We start from the raw sequence: 6,898 nt of genomic DNA on the forward strand, positions 1-6,898 counted from the left end.
CATGGCCTCTGTAGGATCTTGAAGTAGATGTGTCTAGAGGGAGGGTGATTAGACACTTAATGCTAAAGTTGCAATTTTTAAGCTTTTTCCGTTTAAGTGGAGTTTAGGCATAATTTCAACATTCACAATACATATCAAGAAAGCATGCAAAGAGTGTATAGGCAGCGGAAAATAAAGCATGCAACTTGCAAGAATGTAAAGGGAAGGGTTTGGAGAATTCAAACGCAATTGGAGACACGGATGTTTTTCCTGTGGTTCGAATAGGTGGTGCTATCCTACATCCACGTTGATGGATACTTCAACCCACGAAGGGTAACGGTTGCGCGAGTCCAGGGAGGGCTCCACCCACGAAGGGTAATGGTTGCGCGAGTCCACGGAGGGCTCCGCCCACGAAGGGTCCACGAAGAAGCAACCACCCACGAAGGGTCCACAAAGAAGCAACCTTCTCTATCCCACCATGGCCATCGCCCACGAAGGACTTGCCTCACTAGCGGTAGATCTTCACGAAGTAGGCGATTTCCTTGCCCTTACAAACTCCTTGGTTCAACTCCACAATCTTGTCGGAGGCTCCCAAGTGACACCTAGCCAATCTAGGAGACACCACTCTCCAAGAAGTAACAAATGGTGTGTTGATGATGAACTCCTTGCTCTTGTGCTTCAAATGATAGTCTCCCCAACACTCAACTCTCTCTCATAGGATTTGGATTTTGTGGAAAGAAGATTTGAGTGGAAAGCAACTTGGGGAAGGCTAGAGATCAAGATTCATATGGTAGGAATGGAATATCTTGGTCTCAACACATGAGTAGGTAGTTCTCTCTCAGAACATATGAGTTGGAATTGTGTATGTGTTCTGATGGCTCTCTCCACGAATGAAGAGGAGGTGGAGGGGTATATATAGCCTCCACACAAAATCCAACCGTTACACACAGTTTTCCAATCTCGGTGGGACCGAATCAACAAACTCGGTCGGACCGAAAAGGTAAACCTAGTGACCGTTAGAGATTTTTGGTGGGACTGACATGCAACTCGGTAGGACCGATATGGTTAGGATTTGGGCATAACGTAATCTCGGTGAGACCGATTACACAAACTCGGTGAGACCGAGTTTGGTAATAAGCTAACCAGAGAGTTGGTCAGGCAAACTCGGTGGGACCGATTTGCTCTTTCGGTGAGACCGAAAAGTTACAAAAGGGAAACAAAGAGTTTACATTGCAATCTCGGTGGGACCGATTCGCTCTTTCGGTGAGACCGAAAAGTTACGAAAGGGAAACAGAGAGTTTGCAATCCCATCTCGGTGAGACCGAGATCCCTATCGGTAGAACCGAATTGCTACGGTTTGGCAGTGGCTATGACAGGTGAAACTCGGTGGCGCCGGATAGGAATAATCGGTAGGTCCGAGTTTGGCTTTGGGTTTAGGTCATATGTGGAAGTGGGAAAGTAGCTGAGGATTTTGGAGCATATCATTAAGCACATAAAGCAAGAGGCTCATTAAGCAACACCTCATCCCTCCTTGATAGTATTGGCTTTTCCTATGGACTCAATGTGATCTTGGATCACTAAAACATAACATGAAGAGTCTTGATCTTGAAGCTTTAGCCAATCCTTTGTCCTTAGCATCTTGAAGGAGTTCCCACAACCTTTAGTCCATGCCACTCCATTGTTGAACTTATCTGAAACATGCTAGATAGAAATGTTTGTCCAACAAGAGATATGTTGTCATCAATTATCAAAACCACCTAGGGAGCACTTGTGCTTTCAATCTCCCCCTTTTTGGTAATTGATGGCAACATACATCAAAGCTTTAGATAAAGATATAAAGAACAGCAAGTAAAGCTTTGGAAGGACATGTAACAAGCATAGGCTCCCCATACATGTATGCACTCATGTAAATATGAAATATAGAGGCATGTGAGAGCATAACCATGACAGAGTAGGCAATGTGTTACATGTATCTTTGGCCATATGCATCAGAGCAAAAGATTATCAAGGAAAATACCTTCATGCTCATGAGTCCTTCTTGCAAACAGTATGTACATAAGCAAGAACTCCTCATACTCATGATTTTGATGCATATACTTACCTTGTGGTCTTGAGTTGGCTTAGGATGGAATGAACCTGCACAAACAAAGTTAGATAACACAGGTACATCCACTAGCCAGAGCAAACAAAAGAAACCACAAGAATACCAAGACTGGGATGACATGTAGAGAGTGAGTACAAGGTACCACATTGGATTCAACATGTCCCCAAGAATAAAGATATGCAATGAATTTGACTGATTTCTTTCCCTTAGGTGTCTTGCTCCCCCTGAATCTTACATGGGATATTGGGAGAAGATAGGGAACAGAAAATCAGAGCTGAAAGATACAAATGGATAGAACTTAATGCAAATACATGTCTTTCCCCAAAAAGGCATGTGACATCTCTCCTCTTGAACATCAAGCATCTGGGATCCCTGAGTATTCTCTCCCCCTGGAAGTCTCTCTCTCCCCCTTAATACATTCTCTCTTGTAGGTTTGGTCCTTGAGACTTTTTCTCTCCCTTGATGTGATCTATCTCTCCTACAAGCTTTGATGTGATCTCTCTCTCCCCCTTTGACATCAATTTCCAAGAAGGGCTTTCTAGAATCCATCGTATAGGTTTGGTCCTTGAGACTCAGCACAAAGCAATGGATAAAACTGTGATGCTTGTAGAGGACAAGATTCATTGAGTAGAGCTGGATCAGAAGAAATATAGAACAAGTGGCAAACTGTTTTTCCTGTTGCAAAGTCGGTGGCACCGAGTGGTATGTTTCGGTGGCACCGAAAAGATTCGGTTGGATCGAAAATTACAAGTCGGTGAAACCGAGTTCACACAGAGAAAAACACTTGTCACCTCAGCTCACTAGACATGTAGGATCTCACAAAGATTTGCAATGAATTACCTGAAGGATTTGCAAGGAATTAAATGTGGAAAATGCAGAACATAAACAGAAAGAAAAGAGAAGAGACTGAAAAATCTAGATGGAGTTTTTTTTGTTTTAGAAAAAGAGAAAGAAACTAAACATGCATGAGATACACACAAAAAGAACACAAGAGAACTTCATCTAGAGTTGGGCGGTGACATAGTCACCTATGTTAGAGTATATTGACTTAGGAGTCAAGTGAGAACACTTGATCATAGGTCATACTCATCGTTTAAGCTCAAAATGGGGTTACCATTTTTCGTTTAAGCATCTTGATGTATTCACATCTTGTTGAGTTGCTTTGACTCATGTCTTGGAGTAAAGCTTCTCTAAGATGGAATAACATACCTTGGGTGGTGGTGTGGTTCTTGCTCATGTAGTTGAACTTGTGTGGGTGCTCAAGGTTGATGTAGCTCATCAAGAGTTGGGAGCACCACTTGGAGTTTGAGTTCATCTACCTACATGGGTTAGTTCTTGCAAGGAAGAGAACTTGTGTATCCAAAAATGACAATCATGAAGCTCAACATAGAATTTGTCAAAGGATATGTTTGAATGGTTTTGTGCTTCCTTGTCTTCAACCACCATTGTGTAGAGTCTTGGTGATGTAGAGATTGCTCAAGATGTGAGTGAGTCGCAATCTCATGGAATTAGATTCAACCAAGCACCTACATGGGTTAGACAACATGCAAGGTGCAAATATATCCAAGACATAAGATAGTTATCATAAGAGATATATCATGGATTAGTCATAAGCTCATGTCTTGCATGTATCCAATGGAGTTTCTACTCCAAGTTCGAAGCATCAATGATGTTCAATTCTCCTCTCAACCTGCAAAACACTTTCTCATCAAGAGGTTTAGTAAATATATCCGCTAATAGCTTATCGGTGCGAACATGCTTAAGATCAATGTCACCCTTAGCAACATGATCTCGAATGAAATGATGAGGAACTTCAATATGCTTAGTTCGAGAATGTTGTACAGGATTATGACCAATTTTGATAGCACTTTCATTGTCACAAAGTAGTGGAACATGTTTCACATAGATCCCATAATCTTTAAGAGTTTGGGTCATCCAAAGTAATTGAGCACAACATGAACCAGCGGCATGTATTTCGCTTCGGTGGTGGATAAGGATACCGAGTTTTGTTTCTTGGAAGACCAAGACACAAGAGATCTACCAAGAAATTGACAAGTACCCGAAGTGGACTTTCTATCAACCTTATCTCCGGCATAATCCGAGTCGGAATAGCCAACAAGATCAAAAGAAGACCTCTTAGGATACCAAATGCCAAAATTTGGTGTATGGATTAAATATCTCACTATCCTTTTCACAGCCTTAAGATGACATTCTTTAGGAGCAGCTTGATATCATGCACACATGCACACATTTAGCATAATATCGGGACGTGAAGCACATAGGTATAACAATGAACCAATCATAGAGCGATAAACCTTTTGATCAACCGGTTCACCATCTTTGGTCAAATCATTATGTCCACTAGTAGGCATGGGTGTAGACATACCTTTGCATTCTTGCATATTGAACTTCTTGAATAAGTCCTTGGTGTACTTTGTTTGAGAGACAAATGTACCTTCCTTAGTTTGCTTGATTTGCAAACCGAGAAAGAATTTGAGTTCACTCATCATAGACATCTCAAACTTCTCTGACATTAGCTTTCCAAACTTTTCACTAAAGAGAGGGTTAGTTGAACCAAATATGATATCATCAACATAAATTTGGCATAAAAATAGTTCTCCATTAACCCTTTTAGTAAAAAGAGTAGAATCAATTTTACCAATTTCAAAACCACTTGTAGTAAGGAACTTGGTCAAGCATTTATACCATGCTCTAGGAGCTTGTTTAAGACCATAAAGAGCTTTGTGAAGTTTGTAAACATGATTTGGTTTCTTAGGATTGATAAAACCGGGAGGTTGTTTGACATAAACTTCCTCCTCTATTTCACCATTTAGAAAAGCACTTTTGATGTCCATTTGGTACAAGGTGATATTATGGTGATTAGCATAGGCAAGTAAGATGCCAATGGACTCAAGTCTAGCAACGGGAGCATATGTCTCACCATAGTCCATACCTTCGACTTGTGTGTATCCTTGGGAGACGAGACGTGCTTTGTTGCGAACCACTTGTCCATCTTCATCTTGCTTGTTGCGAAACACCCATTTGGTACCAATGATGTTGTGGTTGTTGTCGGGCTTCTCAACTAATGTCCAAACTTGGTTTCTCTCAAAGTTGTGTAGCTCTTCATGCATAGCGTTTATCCAATCCGGATCTTCCAATGCTTCTTCAATCTTCATAGGTTCAATGCTAGAGATGAATGAATAGTTCTCACAAAAGTTAGCTAAACGAGCCTTTGAGCGAGTGATTCTCCCGGTTTGTATATCATTTAAGATTTGCTCGACGGGATGATCTTTGGCAATTCTTGCTCGAACTCGTGAGAGCTTTTGCTTGGGTCTTTGTCGAACATCTTCTTCATCTTGTTCTTCTTCTTGGTCTTCTTCATTGTTGACATTGTCGTTGTCTTGTCGTGGTGGAGAAGGAGGTTGTTGATGTTCGTCTTGATGTATTTCCTCGTTTTCTTCATCCCGGTGTGTCCCACTTGTGGATGCTTCCGTGTCAATTCTTGGTTCACTTTGTCGTGAAGTAGAAGCTTCCACTTGGACGGATGAAGTACTCTCCTTCACCTCCGTTGGACGAATTTTGCCAATGGACAAGTCTTGGATTGCTTCTGAAGGGTCTTTGTCTCCTACATCAATTGGCAATTTCTCTACTTGCGAGCCATTAGATTCATCAAACTTCACATCTACCGTCTCTTCAACCTTTCGGGTGAAATTGTTGTAGACACGGTAAGTGTGAGAGTTTGAGCCATAACCAAGTAGGAAACCTTCATGAGATTTAGGAGCAAACTTTGAACGACGATGCTTATCAAGAATGTAGCACTTTGAGCCGAATACTCGAAAGTATCCAACTTGGGGTTTCTTACCGGTGAGAAGCTCGTATGCCGTCTTGCCGAGTAGCTTGTGAAGATATAAGCGATTTGTTGCGTGACAAGCTGTCTCAACCGCTTCTTCCCAAAAGTGCTTCGGCGTCTTCTATTCATCAAGCATCGGTCTTGCCATTTCGATGAGCGTCCGGTTCTTCCTCTCAACAACTCCATTTTGTTGAGGTGTGTACGTAGCCGAGAACTCATGTGAAATCCCTTCTTCGTCAAGAAAGGTGTCCACATTTGCGTTCTTGAACTCCATTCCGTTGTCACTCCGAACCTTCTTGATCTTCACGTCAAACTGATTTTGGGCCTTCCTAGCGAAGTTTCTGAAGATCTTCTGGACCTGCGACTTGTCATTAAGAAAGAACACCCACATAAATCTTGAAAATAATTTCCATCGAGACTCTTGTAGGCGTTGGGACCAAAAAGATCCATATGAAGTAGCTCGAGTGGCCTCCCTATGGTCATGATGTTCTTCACGAGATGTCTTCCTCCAACCTGTTTACCTGCTTGACAAGCACTGCAAAGTCTATCCTTATCAAATATGACATCGTTAACTCCAAGGATATGATTTCCTTTAATAAGCTTGTCAAGGTTTCTCATGCCAACGTGACTAGTCGTCTATGCCACAACCAACCTTTTGAGGATTTAGCAATAAAGCAAGTTTTAGGTTGTGCCTTTTTAGAGAAATCGACAATGTAAAGATCACCTCTACGCATACCGGTAAAGACCATTTTATGATTGTCTCGACGAAATACTTGGCACTCTACCTCAGTAAATAGGACATTCAAACCGAAATCAGCAAGTCTAGATACTGAAAGTAAGTTGTAGCCAAGAGATTCAACGAGCATGACATTTTGAATGGAACTATCATGTGAGATGGCCACCTTACCAAGGCCAACCACTTTACCCTTTGAATTATCACCAAAGGTGACATATTTTCGAGGGCC

The sequence above is a fragment of the Triticum urartu genome, chromosome 7 (assembly GCF_003073215.2).
Source record: "Triticum urartu cultivar G1812 chromosome 7, Tu2.1, whole genome shotgun sequence".
NCBI lineage: Eukaryota > Viridiplantae > Streptophyta > Magnoliopsida > Poales > Poaceae > Triticum > Triticum urartu.